The sequence below is a fragment of the Leptosomus discolor genome, chromosome 10 (assembly GCF_034619465.1).
Source record: "Leptosomus discolor isolate bLepDis1 chromosome 10, bLepDis1.hap2, whole genome shotgun sequence".
Classification (NCBI taxonomy): domain Eukaryota; kingdom Metazoa; phylum Chordata; class Aves; order Leptosomiformes; family Leptosomidae; genus Leptosomus; species Leptosomus discolor.
The window spans coordinates 2,047,329-2,064,859 of NC_141400.1; positions in this window are offsets into that span (position 1 = coordinate 2,047,329).

The following is a 17,531-nucleotide window of genomic DNA, read 5'->3' on the forward strand; positions in this document are numbered from 1 at the left end:
CACCAGATGAGACATCCATGACTGTGCTGGTACCTCAGCCATCTGGACGTCTCCATCTCCTGCGGCAGAGTGCTGCAGCAGAAGAAGTGCTTGTATAAATAAATCATCAGAGCCCCGATCAGAGGGCTTAATCCCAGAAAAGTTATCAAATATTTATTTTAAAGCAGAGAAATAAATAGATGAAAACACCGATGGAGGACATTCCGCCCTCACATCAATCCTTTCGCTGGGCATTGCTTAGTGGTTGGGGAAGCATACACGTGCAGCCGATGTGGCCAACAGCACTGGTGGCCCAGCAGCGCACCAGCCCTCTTCAGAGAGAAGAAATCCTTCTCCTGCCTCCCAACAGCCTGCCATACCACCTCTGCCCTGTGCCCAACTCACCCTGCATCACTGCTCCCTCCTGGAGTCCTCCAGGCTTTGCTAATACTGAGCTGCCCGGGTCTGACAACCCCATCACCATTAGGATCAGGCTGTTACTCGTGTAATAACTTAATTGAGCTGCACTCATTTAGAATGCAATCTTGCTGGAGAATCCCTTGGCCAGAAGAGTGGGAATACATCACTCATGGTGGTGGTATCCAGGGAGACACATGCCTTACCCCACCAGAAAAACCCAGCGAGGAGGTAACATGGTAAACGGACGGTTTCTGCTTTGTGACTCTTGAGGGTCTGTATGAAGCGGGATGAGGTGCCTGCGATGCGATCTGAGCCAGTGTACACAATTCAGTCACACTTCAGCGTGTTGGGAAAATAAGTCTCAAAGCAGACACAGAATCAAAGCATCTCTGCCCAGCTTGCAGTGCCTATGGTTATTCAAGAGATCAATCAGGACTATGAAATGCTGTCTCTCCCAAATCAATGAACTCAACTAAAAGGTACCTATTCATTATTTGAGCTCAAGCTTGGCCTCAATGCACCGTCGGAACAAAAACCTGCCTGATAACAATAACTACAAGCCAATGGCTGGGGAAAAAGAATTGTCCATGCCACGCGGGGTTTTATGGTGGGAGACATCGGCCGCACCATGGGTCCTGGGGCCTGAGTGCTTCTCAATCACAACCTCATGCTGCTGGAGACAGTATTTCACACCTGAATATCAGCATCTTTTCTTTTAGTGCTTCCACAAATTGCATTGAATGTGGACACACTGTATTTTTTTTCATTTAGGCATAAGAAGTTGCGACACAAAATGCCACAAACAACCAGGTGCTGCCTTTCTTGTTGCTTGTGTGGGAGTAAGACAGCTAACACTGTTCTTAGTACCTTTTAAAATTTCCTAAAACCCAAAGATTTTGAGGTAATATTTTAGTTCTGCAAAGTCGGTACTGCCTAAACAGTGACAGAATCCAATGGGTGGATTCACCTCCATCCCTTCACCAGGCAAAAACTTTTTCCAGATTTTGATGAAATGCCACTTACGTTAGATCTCATGAATTTTTGGTGAGGCATTTGCTGCTCTTCCTCAAACCCTGCGTCCTGCTGATGAAGTGAATGTGTAAAAATCTCATCTTGTTTTTTTTTGTTTTGTTTTGTTTTTAGTTTGTAATTATATTTCTGACTGTCACTGTTGCAGAGGATTTTTTTAAGTGCAGCCAGGACATCCTGACCATCTTCTGCAGATGCCTTGATTTGAAATCTTCTGCCTCAGGTTCTCCTGACCATCTATCCAAGTGAGGGTATGGGTTACACAGAACATTTCATGGGTCAGCGAGGGAAGAATCAGGACTTGCTGGTCCCTTCTGGGGAGCTTTCCATGCAGCATGTCGTTTTACTGCAGTCTGCAGCGCCCTTTGAAGTCCTCCACCCCTTTACACCTGCAATGTCCTGTCCTCTTACACAGGCTGCTGGTCTCCTGCCCTCAGTTAGTCTGTTCTCTTTGGTCAAACCCCACAAGTCTGCACGCCCAGTGTCTCCAGAAGAAAAAAAACCAACCACAACCAGCTTTCTAAATTGTCTGCAACCATCCACATTCCAGCTGGCCCCCTCCATGCCACCACCTACCTATATACCTTGATGCTGAGGATGCAGATGAGATGGGAGATGGCCTCACACCGGTCCAGGGGTGAGCACCGGTGAAAACATTCGTGCAGACAACTGGATAAAATAATATTGCCCTGGGTCCACATGCTTTGGTGGATGCAGTAGAGGTGTTGACCCTTCACAAGATGCTCACCGAGGTTACAAACACACTGCCATGAAGGTACTTAGACCACACTGCGAGTAATGTCCTGTTTTTGTCAATTTATGCGAAGGCAGACATTTTTGTGTTGGAGAAAGCGCAGTGTAAAGTCATTTAGACAATAAAGGAGTGACAGGATTTCCACAGGAGAAGAGATTAACCAAAGTGGGATTATTTTGTTCTGAGAGAAGATGATTAAGAGGTGGCATGATTGAAGTATTTAAACTGGCTCAGGGTTATTATCAAATTAAGCTGTATTGGAGATTGCTGGGCAGCCATCACTCAAGGGCAGAGCAGAGGGCTTTGCAGCAGGCTCTCTCATAGCAGAGGGCAGGTTTTTGGCTGATCCAGGACAGTCATGGATGGAGAAAGTAGATGTGCGCTGCTGTGTGTCACCAGAGAGAGGTTTGGGTGGGCTAGAGAGCTGCCTGTTGCTTACAGATCATCTTAACCTTAGCATTATCCTTGTTTGAGCATCAGAATGCGACGTAACACATGTTTATTATCCTCCATGCTTTCAGATGGATCGTATCATCCGCAACAGCGCTGTCCTTTGCTCCTACAAATTACTGTGAACTCACATACTTCTGTCACCTCTTCTCTCTAGGCTGACAGGGCTAGGTGCTGTCTCCTGGTGCGAGCAAACATTTGCCAAGCGAGAAGATGTACTGAGGTCTTGCACCTTTTCTGCATTCCAGGCCCGGCCCTGACTCATGCATCATTGCATGATGCTTCCGCTGGTCTCCAGTGCCAGCTCTGTATGTGTTTCTGTCTCACCATTCCTCTTGTGCCACTTTGGATTGTCTGCCATGCCCACCATGCCAAAACCATGCCAGTCCTCTATAATCTTCAGACCAGACTGCGTGTTTTTCTTGGATTAGCAAGTTCTGAGTGCTTTGTAGAGGGTTGCCTGAGGGCCTTTTCTGTCATCTCTGTCTGAAATTTTTGTTCTAGACCACAATCAGATTTCAGTCTCTTACTGAAGCTTCAGCACCCATAATTGCAAAATTGGCTCTTCAGACCTTGATGAGCTGCAAATTCCTCTATGGTTTCACCTTGTTTTATATGCGCCAGTTAAGAAGATCTCTCTCATACGCGTCATTTTCATGTCGAGTGTAACACTCCTCAGCTTTCTTCAATAGGACTTCAAAATTATTCTCCTCTTCCTGAGTTAACTAAAGAGTGTTAAACCATCAAGTAATTCAAGCCCCGTTATTGTCAGCGCAGAGGCTACCTTTTAGCTTCTTTTGGTTGACCCCTGTTTTCGGTCTTCTCCAGCTGTTTGTGGCATTTCCAGGGAGTTTCAGCTCTGACTTCTGAGGGGGTTTCAGACTGCTCCTTCTTTTCGTCTTCCAAGTTACTCTTTACCTCTGGACCCATTTGGCGTACAATAATCACACATCACTAAAGCTGTTCCCAAGCGTCTGCTGTCTCCAAGCCCCACAGGCCATGCATAACAGGAGACTTGCACGCTGCTGTCCTGCTTTTCTGTGTGGAGAGTTCAGGCCTTAGAGGCTGAACCTCCAATATGCTGGCTACAAAACAGCTCACGTAAATTCACACTTCTTCCCCAGGGTGTCTGAAGGAAAACCCATTTCACTCTATTATCCACACAGAAATAATTTTGGATTTATGCTGGCCTCATTTGCACAGATATATCTGCTCCTCCAGGCCAGGTTGCCACCAGACTCACTCTGTACCTCCGCTCCTTTCTGCCCCTCCATCACTCGGAAAGGAGATGCTGCTGCAGCAGACGGCAAAGCAGCTTTCTCGTAACTGGACCGCGCTGCACGTCACCAAAGCAACATGGTGGCTGCTGATGGATAAGGGATGAAGGTAGGGAGCAGAGGACATGCCATGCTGTGAGTGCTTCTCTGGAGCAGACCTCAGTCCTTCTTTGGTGAGGAACATGGATGCAAGCCTGGCCCACAAGCCAGGCATGGCTGAGCATCCTACACGGGCCAGGGCAGTTTTGTCTCTTGCTGTAGTAGCGTCCAGGGTAGGTCAGAAGAATCCCACCCCAGAGGTGATCTTGTCTCCCCATTCGTTCACAAACTGTCCAGACAACTGGCCTGCAGGTGATAGCCATGTTGCCAGCAGTGCCATACCAGCTTGATCCGTGGGCTCAGACTGCAGCAGGTTTGTCCCGTCTTTCGACAGACGCACCACCCCTGCCCGAGATCACAGGCCCCAAATCACCGTTGGGCTTTGTTTGAGGATGGAAGCAGCCTAAAAAAACCTTCCTTCTTGATTGACAGCAGGGTTTTCTTCACGAGAGCATCAGCAAAGGGTATAAACTCAAACAGGCTCACTGCCTTGCACAGGAGCGGTCTCCAAGCTGCCTTCTGCCGTGTGCAGAGAGAACAGGCCCACTGCCTGGGAGGATGGGTAAACAGCTCATCAGAGCTCACCAACATCTGCAAAGCCTATCCGGGAAACACAGTGTGAATGCTTAAAAAGGGCACCGGAGCACAAAACCCAGTTCTGCCCCGTTGGGCTGGTAACAAAAGCAATTAGCTGGCAGAGGTGGGAACAGGGACTTTGGGCTCTGCTTATACAGCTGATTAGGGGATCATCTGTCAGTCTTGGCCTCTCCTTCAAGCAATCCCCCAGCTGCTGCTATGAGCCAGAGAAGAGCAGCAACTCTGAAAAGCCAAGACTTGGCATCCCTCTGCAAGACTGGAGAGTTCACACTGGCTCTCCGGCTCCATGTGAGGGACCGGCCAGGGCTTTTGCATGCTTGGAGCTGCCAGGAAAGAGCTACCAAGGGTGGGGGTTTTTTGCACTTCTTTCCACAAAATTGTCTGCTTTCCTGCCAGGACATTCATTTCAGTTCTTTCCAATCTCATTTTTACCATTACCCTGCTGGAGCTCCACCTTCCTGGTGACAACAGCTCCAGGACCCTTCTTGCAGAGCAAGGTAGTAAGAGCCATGCCTAGTGCACGCAATCATTACTGACTGGTGAGGGCTCACCACTCACTTCCAGCTTGCTCCTCAGCCCCATGCCCCAGCACAGGCTCCTTCTCACCAGGACCCCACCAGAGTCACTCAGCGCCTTTAGTGTGTCTCTGCCCTTCCCCTGCATCAGGCAGAAGCCACTGTCAGGGCCACTGCTCCTAACGGGTGTGCATTGAAGCCATCCTCATAGAGGCCACTAATAATCCTGCATTAGTGTCCTCCTGTCACTGCCCTATCTGCCACTGATGAGCTTGGATGCTGTTTCATTCCAGCGTGATGCCTGTGTCACCCAGGTCTGGCTTCATCAAGGATGAGGGGCTGGCAACGAGAGGAGGCACAAGCTGGGGGCGGGGAGGACCCACTGCAGGATGTCTGGCACAGAGCTGTGCCAGCAGATACTGGGGGATTGCGTGGGCATGCAGGTGGACAGAGGCGTCTGCAGGGCCAGCACACCGTGGCCATTTCCCAGACTGTGCAGGCAGGAGGGAGAGTGGGCGAAGCCCAGCCATGTTCCAAAGTGCTGGGGGCTGTGCCTGGGCACAGTGCTGGTGCTATCATCCTTAGGAAATTCAGCATCGTCACCTTGGAGGTGTGCAGCACTGCCACCTCCCTGCACTCTGCCCCGTGCATGCAAACCCTGTCCCCATCTGCCACCCAGCGAAAGCACAGCCTGCCACGTCCTGACTGAATCCCCAGCACCCCAGACTAGCAAAGCCTTTAGGGAAAGGATCCCAGCCCAGTCTTCCTGCCCTGCCAGGAGCTCCTATGCTTGTCCTTCTTCATGGCTATCCCAATGCTGGGGTCGTGCAAAGGTAGAGGGACCTGGATGTCCTCTTGCATTTGCGAATCTCCAAGCATCTTGGGGGTGGTCTTGGCCTCTTTCCACAGTGGATGGGAGAGCTGTTTGCCGAGAAGATGCTGACCTGAAGGCTTATTTGAGTGAGGGTCTTTTACCTTCCACTGCTGGAATTTGGTCTGGATGGCTTCTGTGATCCACTTTTAGCCCCAAATCAACCTATCTCACCACCTCCAGGATGAAAATGCCTGAGGCTTACTGGCAGTCCACTCCACCAGTCATTCACAGTTGTCATGGGTAAGTGGAAAGGTACCCTGTCTCTTTCTGAAATCCCAAAGAACACAGGTAACGCTGAGGCCCTCTCATGCCATGTCTTTTTTCTGCACAGGGAAAGATTTCTGGGAGACAGAGTGAGTTATTTCCAAAGCAAGGAGCCTAGCAGAGGGACCAAGCACTAGCAGCACCTGGTGTCTGGGAGGCTACCTGCCTGGACAGGGCTGAAGACAGCTTTCCAGAGACCTGGCAAGTAAAAAGCTTCGCTCCTTGTGTCATCAGGCTGGCGTCACTTCTAGTACTGTCTTGGAGTTTCTTGGGAGCTGGATTAATATTGAAGTCTATGGGTTTGACAGCCCCTGGTTTCAGCCAAACACAGAGCCTTGTTCTTGAGCAGTGGGAAGATCTCCACACCAAGGTCTATCAGCAAAGAGACATCCTCTACAAACCTCAAAACACCACTGTCTGCTGAGTCTGTGCTGGTACATCTGGCCACAAGTACACGGCTGGGCTGGTGGGATGGGAAAGCAGCATCTTTACCCAGATAAAAGGGAGACAGGACTAAACCACAGAGAAGAAATGGGGAGAGAGTGAGAAAGAAGCTGTAAGATGAACATAGGAATGTTATGACCAAGGAAAACCCAAGGAAGAAACGAGGTAAAGAAACTACTGGAGAGGCCAGTGCACCACAGGGGGTCAGGGAAGGCATAATCCACACAAGAATGACCTGCTTTTTGTCTAGGAGATGAGGAGAAGAACAGTTCCATCCCTGGGGTAACTCCAGAGCATCCTGCTGAAAGGAAGAGGCTCTGGCAGAGGCATTGGCACAACTGTCAACGTGCTTGTGCATGAGGAGACCTAGGCTCTCAGGGATGCTACCAAGAAGCAGGGATAAGGTGAGCATAAGGTCTCATCAGGACCAAGGGGAACCATCGCAAGGAAAGGAGGGAAGGACCCCAGTGCCTATGGAGGTGAGGGCTGGTGGGGAGGAGCCCAAGGGAAGGGATGACAGTTCACTCAAACCCTCCTGGAGGATGGAGGAGGAGGAGGAAGGTCTGCCCTTGCAGCCACAGACCTTTCTTCTCCCCCTTCCCCCACTTGACATTTGGAGTGTGAATGCCTCCGTGTTTGGTGCTTGTGGAGATCATTTCTCCTGGAAGGAGAAGGAGGTGCCGACAGCAGCAGCCGCAGGGACACAGCTTTCCTCTAATGAACTAGAAAATAGTTTCCCTTTAATACTGATTATCCTGGAAGCCAGATGAAGTGAATGTGATTTACATAAAGATGAACCTGCTCGGCACAGTCTTCCTCAGCAGCACAGGGCGGCTCAACAGCAGCAGCAGCACAGGCTGGGCCTCAGCTGGGATGCTCTGCAGCATCCGGGGGTTGGCAGCACTACCAGGTGCCTCTGCTTCCCAACAGGCAGGCGAGAGCTGTGCCCTGCTCCCGCAGCTCTGTCTGCCTCTCAAGCGCTTGCAGCCCACTGGGAGGGATTGCTGTAGCCCCCAGACTGCTAACCCATCCCACCTCTCCCACCTCAGCCTGGCTTCTGGTTGTGATGAGCTTCTGGGTGCTGCTGCCACCCATCTGCCATCCCCATCAGGGCCCTCTGATTGCAGCAGGCAAATTTGTGGCCATGAAAGAAACCAGGCCGGGAAGCTGATCTGGATGAAAAAAAAAAAAGCGTAAAACCATGATCCAACTCCTTGCATGAACACCAGTGCCAACATGGGAGTGGGACCAAGTTCAGCACAGCTTGGCTTATACCATAAGATGAGAGTCCATTTCAAGTCACTCACTGAGGACCAAGATTCCAAAAGGGCAGAGCTCCTCGTGTATTTTCCCTCCATCCTCCCCTACGTTGTGTTCATGGCCAGACTTTCATCATGAACTTAGGTGTTCCACAACTGCTACCTGTTTGCGCTAGAAATCACCTCCCTTGGATGGTAGGCACACCGAAGAGATGGCTCAGCTTCCTCTCTGCCAGCCCTTCCCCACGCATTGCTGTTGCCTCTCCCTGGCCCTGTGCATGTGCAGCCTCTGTGCCATCCTGCCGGTCTAGGCTCTGCTTTCCCAGGCTGCTTGCACGGTGAATGCCTGCACAGCACCGTCCTTACACGTTCCTGAGCTCTGCAATCTTTTGCACCTGAAGACATTTCTTGAGGTGCAATGAATATTGAGTTTTATACCCCGCAAAATTCAGGCTAGCAATCCTCCACTGTGCATGTGAGTGCTTGCTCACAGCCGGGCTGCAGATAGCTGCAGGCTGGCAGAATTTGGACGGGTTGCACGTGAAGGGGAGGCCCGGGTGCAGAGTTTGTGCATGCTGACATTCGTGTTTGTACTTACTGGTATAGGCATTGTACTTGCGTGCACCACCAGCATATTTCTGGCTAGTGTGTTACTAATCTTGGTACTGCCGTACACAGAGCATATGCCCCTGCGCCAAGACACATGGACATACCATGCCAGCACCATATGTGACAAATTAGGGGGGGGGGGGGGGGGAAGGGATGTGTACATGAGCCCTTCAAACAAGGAGGCATTCAGTCTGGCTGCCTGTGAGTGCAGCATGTGCCAACACTTGGCCATGGGCATGCAGCACATGTGAGGGCAAACCACCAGCCCAGAGCAGCGGGTAGTGCCTGCGCCGCACCGGGTGATGCTGCGAGGATGGGGCAGGGTGCTGCGGGAGTCAGCATTCTCCGCTGCTGTGCCATACGCCTCGGTCAGCAGTTCTGACTTCCCCTCAGATAGATTATGTTGTCGACTAATAACCGCATAAAATATTCAGGAGCTTACCGCTCTGCCAGAGGCACTGCGGAGATGAGCGTGCCAGGAGATGGATGGGCTGTGGGCCTGGGAAGCTTGCTCTGCACCGAGAGCTTGCAGGGGTGGGTTGGGCGCGTGTGGCCGGGCTCAGCTTTTAGGAAGGGGATTTATTCTCCAGGCAGCAGCCCCGTTCTTCGTGGGGAGGTGTTTCTACCTTGCCCCAGTGGAGGGAGAGCAATTAGCAGGGACCTGCTTCTGGAAGGGACTAAGCAGGGAGCACAGCTGCCTGCAATGCCATCCCTGCTCCTTGGCTCCTTGTCGACGTTAAATGCACACGTAGAGCTGATGCAGGGACAGAAAGCCTGGGAAGGCTCTGGCCTCTAGTGGGTCTCTGAAGTGCTCCGTGCTGGATGCCAGCACTGCAACTTCCCCTGCCAAAGCCCAGGCTTGGGACCCTCTCACCAGCTGGGGAGTCACAGGGACTATGTATGCTCTCCGTTGACTTTTCTTTCTGCCAGGACCACAGATGTCTTGAGGGGCTGGAGCCAGGGACAAGATGCTGCAGAGACAGATGCGGTGGCAGCCGCGTCACAGTGCTGGTTGTAGCAAAGGTGGAAACAGCTCCAGAGCAAGGGGTGCAGGCAGGAGCTCAGCGCGGCGCCGGGAGCCACGTGCTCTGCACCAGCATGCTGGAAATCACTGCCTAGCTCAGACAGGAGGAGAAACCCCTGGGGGTGGTAGGGCTGGTCATGCTTCTGCTGCTTCTCCGTAGGCTCCTTCAGAGCCGCCTCATGTCTTACCGTCCACAGGTCACCTATTACAAGTGCCATAAACTCTCCTGTCATCTGGGACCAGCAGCAGCTGTCACGGCTTTTGGCACAGCTGGGCTCCCTGCCCTGAGCCCCCCGCAGCCCAGGACCGTGGCCTCTGATGGCAGCTGCTGCCCAGCAAGTGCTCACGAGGCTCCTGATGGGTGGCTGGTGAGGCGGGACGAGAGCCAGCATGCTACCTGGCGTGGGCTGACATGCTCAGCAGATGCTGTCAGCTGCTTTTCGGAGCAGGGCTCCCTGCATCTCAGCAGCACAAGGTGCCTGAGATTGGCCAAAGGGGACAAGAGCCAAGTGAGAAAGCCTCCACTGCAGATTAGTGATGGGGCAGAGGTAAGGGAAGGAGATTAAGAACTGGTCCCCTGCCTGTCTCCTTCCTGCAGGGAAGAGTTAAATGGACAACTGCTTCCCCACTTACATTAGTTGTCCTGGAAGGATTGGGTTTGGGGCGGTTCTCTGATTGTTTTCTTGGGCATAGCAGGAAAGACGCATTAATTTTCACACGGTGAAAAGCCACAGGAGATGTGCAGGACACAAGCACTCCTCGGCATGGCTGGAGGTGGGGATATGTGGCTGATGTTCCCGTGGCATTTCACCCACTGTGGCCAGGTGCATTACTAGTCCCCGCGTTCGATGTTTAGGCGATGCCTCCTGCTCAGCCCCAGGATCCCAAAGGAGAGCTGCGGGAAGCTCTCAGCACTTCCCACAGTCTGCCTGCATCTCTCAATTCACTTTTGAGCTGGGGCTTTGCAGTGTCACAGTCATTTGTGGGGCACTTAATGAGAGGAGGTTTAGGGGGTCAAGTGCCTCTTGCGTGGTGGAGACTGCCTAACCCTTTCTTTCTCACCTCCCCTGACGCCAAGAGCTCCAAGGGACACTTATCTCTACCATCCAGGTCCTGTATCCTGGCTCTCAGCCTTACCAGTGCATTGACACAAACTGCAGCAGATGCAGTCAAGGAGTGAAGTTGGTCAGGATCAGCCTTTAGCTGCACATCGCTCCACATGTGGCTTTGCATCTCTCTCGAACAGCTCTTCCTCCAAGTGATGCAAACCCCCACAAAACCATCCTGCGTCCATCCCCGGCCTCATGGGTTGAGGTGCGCCCCTGGGCACTGCCCCTGGGGAGAGAGGGTTTCTCCATGCAGCTTCAGAGCTCCTTGGGCTGCCCTTTGCAGCAGTCAGTCTGTGAGGATTGAGGCTGGTCAAGGAGAGAGCAGCAATGCTGCTGCCTGCACACACCAGTAACCGAACCTGCGGGACCAGCAGGTAAGAGGCAGGAAAGCATCCTGGTGCCAGCGTGTGCCGCCTTCCTGCCTGACTCGGTTTGTCAGAACGGGTTGGCATTTGTGTAACGGCAGCAGCTCCCTCCAAGGACTACAGCTTCCTCCAAACAGGCTTAACCAGAGAAGCTCTGGATGTCTACAAAGGCCACGTGGCAGCTGACAGCAAGCTCAGCTTCATGGCTAGTGTCTCCCCTCTTGGGAGGAAGGGGATTTGTAATCACCCATGGAAGGGTGAGCAGCCTGACCCACCACAAAGCCAGAGAGCTCCCCAGTGTGCTGGCAGGGAGCGGGCACCAGTGGCAGCAGGCGCCCCGGGGTGTGCGAAGAGCCAGGCAAAGGGGCATCCCATGGGCTGGGGGACAGCTGAGGGGATGTGGCAACTTGCTTCTGGCTCCGGGCACATACAAGCACCTCTCACCTGGAAAAGCGCAGGACAAGGGGCACTGGGATTTAGTAAAACATATCGCCCGGCTGTGGCACTGCAGGGGGATTTAGTTTTGTAAAAGGATTTATTCATAAAGCCACAGCAGCGGCAAAGCAATCCTTGTCCTGCGAGCCCTGACACGTGTGCATAAAGTAAACTAAAACGAGGTCTGCAAATGAAGGTTATAAACGAACATAATACTGGTTAGGAATGGGGAGGGAGAGAAAGAGTTGGAGGGAGAGAGAAAAAGGCAGAGGGAGGGGAGAGCCTTTTCATAATTCACAGTTCCTGAAATAAAAATAAGGCTGGAATCATGTTTTGGGTAGAAAGAAAAGTGCGTAGGAAGTGTATACTTGCCAATCTGCCAAAAAAAAGTTGCTTTTTATTTTCTTAAGAAGGCAATTATGTATTTTTGTCATCTACTTCCTACTTTGAAGCAGTTGAACCTGCTTTGCTCAAACTTTCCAGAACAATTTGCCCTCAGGCTACTGCCAGAACTTCAACACTTAAACCCCAAAGATGAAAGTGGGAGAGTGCCATAGCACTGGCTCCACATATGCAGAGCAGAGGCACCTGCAAACTGGTCATGTCTGTGCCTCCACCTCATGGGGCTGGGAGCCACCAGCTCCTCTCACCCTTCCGACTGTGCTTTGCAAAAGGGGAATTTTGAAGCTTCAGTTTGTCTTGGCTCAGGTCAGGAGATCATCGCAGGCACACAGGGATGTTAAAATATCAATGTGACTCCAGAGGAACACCTCCTGCTGCTTCTTCTCCTGGAAGCTCCCACCTTGGGACATCCGGAAGAGATGGGGTTTTGATGGGGGATAAAGCCCAGCTGAACTCGGGTCCAAGCTCATGCTCAGCAGACCCTGGATGGGGAAAGTATATGGGCTTCTCAGGTCCAATGCTGAACTCATAATTTACAGAGGGAGATTTGGGGCTGCTCAATCCCTTTCAGCCCCATCTCAGTGCCTGCTCCTCTCCACTCCAAGTCCCTGACCCTCTCCTGGGCTCCCTGCCTCTTCAGGAATCATTGCAGCACTTGGGTACACGCTGGGTGGCTCTGGTTTTCGTTAACTGTTTCACTTGCGGGACGGCATGGGGCTGAACTGCACAGGTTGTACCTCAGCTACACAGCAACTGGCAGCCCTGCTAGGATGGGCAGAGTCTCAGCAAGATTTGCTCACTGCTGGACTCTGCCTCCAACTCCGCTGTGTCAGTGGCCCTTTCTCCTGCTTGAGATGTCTTCTACTTCAAAGAAGCCATTTGCTCTCTCACCTATAAGCGAGAAAGGCATTTGAGACAGCAGGTTGCCCGGATTTAAGGGCGCCGTTTCACAGCTGGTTTTTAACAGAAAATGAAATGGTTTTTTTGGTGCTGTTAGTTTGCAGCTTGAGCAGCAGGTTGTTTCGACCCTGCAGAACTGCTATAGCCAGTGTAAGAAAGACAAGGCTGCATGCAAGAGGGAAGGTATCGGTTTGGTCCTACACAGTATGAGTTGACCAGGTAACAGCCTCCTAAGGCCCCCGCAGTTACGTATGCATGTTACCATGCTGACAGCAATTCCTGCCACTGCTCCTTGCCCCACTCTGTCTGCAATATCAAATGCTGCCTATAAATTACTAATAACAAGGATATGTACCTTGGAAAACAAGCTAGTGCCTGTGGGTGGGATGGGATCAATTTTCTAACTCAATGTAAACACCGCAGTAACTTTGATATTCATGGTATTCATATCCACAAGGCAGTGGCTGGGCATTAAGGTCACCAGATAGTAGCATTACAAGTAGCACATTACAAAGATGCATGGGCTTAAAACCCCTGAATGCAGATAGGAGTGACCCAGCTATGCCCGTATGCATTCCTGCCTGGTGTGATAAACTCCATCTTCCTTTTCCTTGTCCCACACACAGCCTTAACACTGTCTTGTGCTTATAAATATGACAAATACGGCCGTGTCTGGGTTGGCACGCAGAGAAGAGGTCCTGGTGCAGAAAGAGAGCAGTGCTGCAGGGGATGGCACCCGTGAGCCGCCTGGGTGCAAGTCCTGCAGGCTGGATGGCTGCGGTCAGGGCCAGGGAAGGTGCACAAGCGCTGGCGGTGGGCAACGACAGGAAAAAGCAAACATGAGACAGTTCGGCGGTGCTTCGCAGCTGCGTGGTGAGAGGATCCACCTGTCCCTCTGGGTATCTGAAAGACAAACCGGCAAAGATATACTCTGATAATTAAGAACCGCACCAATTAGAGCTGCGCGACAAATTCAATGTGACTTGCAGAACCCATGCGATGCAAACCAGTCCTTTACCTCACGGTCCATATTATCTTTTATTTTCTTTAAGACCTTTTTTTCTGGTGCACCTATTCTTAGAAAAAAATGAAGGCGACAGAAGGAGCAAAACTGATGAGGAGAAGGGTGTGGCCATGAGTATCATGATGAGGAAAAGGCAGTTGTGAATGAACTTAATGTTTGCAGTAGTTAAGTAACTGTCTAAATTCCCAAATCCTGATTTTGAAATCGTTTGGTTGACTTGACGTGTCCAAGTCCCAGAGCTTTGAATTCAAATATAAAGCTTGATTGGCAAATTAATAAAAGCTTATGAATTAAATTAATGAAAGATTAAAGACCAACAGCTCATGCTGATACAAAAATTACTCCTCCAAAATAGGTTATGCAATAATTAGAATAAGTTACCACTATGTTAATATTAATTCTGATATAACATTTATTCATCGATTAGATTTACTGATTCACAACGAAGTTCTAAAACCTTATATACATTTGTTGAATCTTTGCAGGCACTGTTAATCATCTTTATTTTCCATTTCATAATTTTTAAAATTACTATAAAGTGAATTTTCGTTAATAAATTGTATAGTTGAGCACTTCAGTTCTCAGTTTCGCTAAGCAAAATGAGATCTAAAGAGCTATTAGGACCATGGAATGGGTAATTGATTAACTAAAATGGCTTGGTCAATGTGTTCTGAATCCTCTAACTAGCACATTGTTTCGATGTCGCCCTCCACATCTTACATTGGCTGGGAAAATTGATAAAAGGGACAATCTGAGAGAGTTTTCATCCAGGTCTTGTTAAGAAAGCGCTAAGCCCAGCAGCCTATAGAGTTTTGCATTTAGGCTTTGAGAATTTGTGTCTCCAGCGTATAGTTGCGGGTTCATAGCTTGTGTCAGGAAAAAAAAAAAAAAAAGAAGGAACTTATTACTTGTTACGCCGGGATTGTGGAGAAGGGTTGCAGCAGGCAGCCTATTTGCTGAGATTTAGTGTGTCACTTTAATTGGGCTGGACGAGGTGTCAGCCGCGTATTCAGAGGGTATGGTAAAAATGCAGAGCAATCTGATGGAAAAGAAAGGCCTTGATACTCTCGATTCCTAAACGTGACCTGGGTAGGATTTGTTGCCAAATTCAGGCTTGCTTCTTATTTTCCTCACCTTAATGTAGATATTATTTCATCCAGCCAACTAAACTGTAGATCAGCAACGTTTCTCACCTGAGAATATCTCAGTATTTTAAAATATTTTTTTTTTTAGTAATTATGTTCGGCTTTATCATTACCTGTTGCCTGCTCTGCAGCACTTTTGTTAATACGCTGGAATTGTTTATGGACTGTGCAATTTATTGCAATGTTTCTCTCTCTGTCTTGTTTTTGGCAGATGATAACTAAATTCTTTTGTTTCTGATCACTTATTCTTGTTTTATAGTGTAATAAAAAACCAAAACACCCTAGTAAAAATGTGTAAATAGAGTGTATGCAGCTGCATGTACGTGTTTTTGCTTGCTGAATGAATGCATGCACACATCCCTGCATCCTCAGCCCATGCTGAAACCTCCCCCAGTTTCAGTACTGAAAAGAGCCCTACCTCTGCTGCAGTGGAGGGAGGAAACCATCACCTCCGCGCTGGTCCTTGAACCTCGGCTCCGTTTCAGCTGGCCCTGACTGCCTAAATCCACTTTGGCTGGCTGAGCTCTTCAAAGGCCTGTCCACAAAAAAAACCCAAAAAACCAAAAGAAACTTGTTCTGGTCATGCATGTCCTCTTCTCAACCCATGGACACACCATGTGCATGGTGTGGGATACATGATAAGCAACATATCCAGGCCCCAGCTAGCCCCTGGGTCCTGCCCCTGGGATGCTACCCAGCTGCCTCCCAGACCCAAAGACATGTTAAAACATCTGGTCCTCAGTCTCTAGACACGGCCAAGCTCTGAACCCAATAACACGGAGCACCCTCATCCTCCATTTTTGGGGGTAAAAAGACTGGCAAGGATGGAGAGCTGAAAGCCCTCCCGCCTCTTACATCTGCTCAAGCAAGCCCTGGCTCTGAGCTCGCCATCTCCTGCGTCAGGACCTGCCTGTTTATGCTCGTGGGGGAAGAGCAGAAACCTGTTGCGTAAGCTGGCACAATCATTTCCCTGCAGCTTACTGCTGCAAATCACATTTCAGCAGAAGATGATTTTCACCTTCCTTGTAACTAATGAAAAACCCTTTAATTCAATGTGTTGACATTAAAGCTCAGGCTGAAGATCTCTTCCCTGGAATACAAATGGAAATGGGACCATGCTTTTCCAGATGGAGAGAGTTTGAAAGGACTGGTTCATTTTTTCTGTGGATTTAACCTGCATTGGTTTCCTTAATAATAAAATAGCAGAGAGGGTGCGATTTCTCTGACTAAAATCAGGTGTCCCTATTTAGGCCAGATCTGTCCCAAACACTGTCTTGACAACACAGATGACTAATCCCAGCCTACCAAGATGGCAGAGGCTTGGCTGGCACAGTGCAGCTCTCTGAGTCTTTACCAGGACACCTACATGCCTTTCCGCTGAAACACGCTCCCTGGGCAGGCACGGAGCGGTACAGTTAATCCTGCCAACCATCTCCCTTTCCCTGCTCTGCCATACACCTTTCAGCTGCAAAAGACCGTGCTTACCAAGACCCCATCCAACCTCTATTTTCAGCATCTGGTCTGCTGGTGGACCTTTTCTTGGAAGGATCTCTTTATCATCTGCTGGGGAGGGGAGAAGGCCAGGCCTCCTCCACCCATGTGAAGCATTCATGGTCCTGAAAAAGGCCCCACAGGCTCTTCACTGCTTCTATGCTGAGGCAATAACCTGCAACGTCGGTGATGTCAAAGAAGCTGGTGGTGTTTGGGCAGCCTTCTCCTGTTCCTCCACTCCTCCAAGCACCACATGAGATATAGAAGGGAATACAATGGTCTTTTCTCCCCCTCTTCAAGCAGCCTACATAATCTCACCTGCCCCCCTTCACTCTTTCCCTGCTCTGTAGCCCATGCAATAACTGCTTTCCCACCCATGCCCTACCTACCCACTCCCACCGACTGTAGTCTGAATCTGAAGTTCCCAGATCTAAACTGCACACCAGTCCCTCTCTACAGGATCTCATTTTATCCTATGCCTGTCCATCCTCAGGTTCCCACGGACTCCCTGAGCATCTCTCCTGCTTTCTCCCAGTGTCCTGCCACCACCCCCAAGATGAAGACCTGCATGTACGTGGTCAGCACGTGTGAAGAAGCTTTGCTGCTCTCCTGGGGTCTCATGCCGGACATACTTCCCCAAGACACCTCCTGGAGATGCTTCTGGTCCAGTTATGCATGAAGGCTGCAGAGATGTTGAAGTTGGAAGGTAGTCACTCAGACACAAACAGGAGGTCCATCATGGAGCTCTGCGGCACGCACACGTACAGGGAGGCAACAAGTTCATATTTTGCTATCCGAGTGCAGATATTAAATGCAGTTTTGTCTGAATCCTCTTGTTTTCAGATGAGGCACTTGGTTATCTGGCAAGTGCTTGAATGCTTTCTCCTTGCTTTGTGTGAACAACTCTCACAATCACAGAGGAGTGAAGAAATCTTGCATTTTTGGAAAGGTGCTTGGGAGCAGATGATGTGAATCACTGCCAAGCATAAAGACATTTTAAATGGCGCTAGATACCTGCTAGATTAGTAAGATGAATCACAGTCGTCATGACCTCTACATGTGTCTG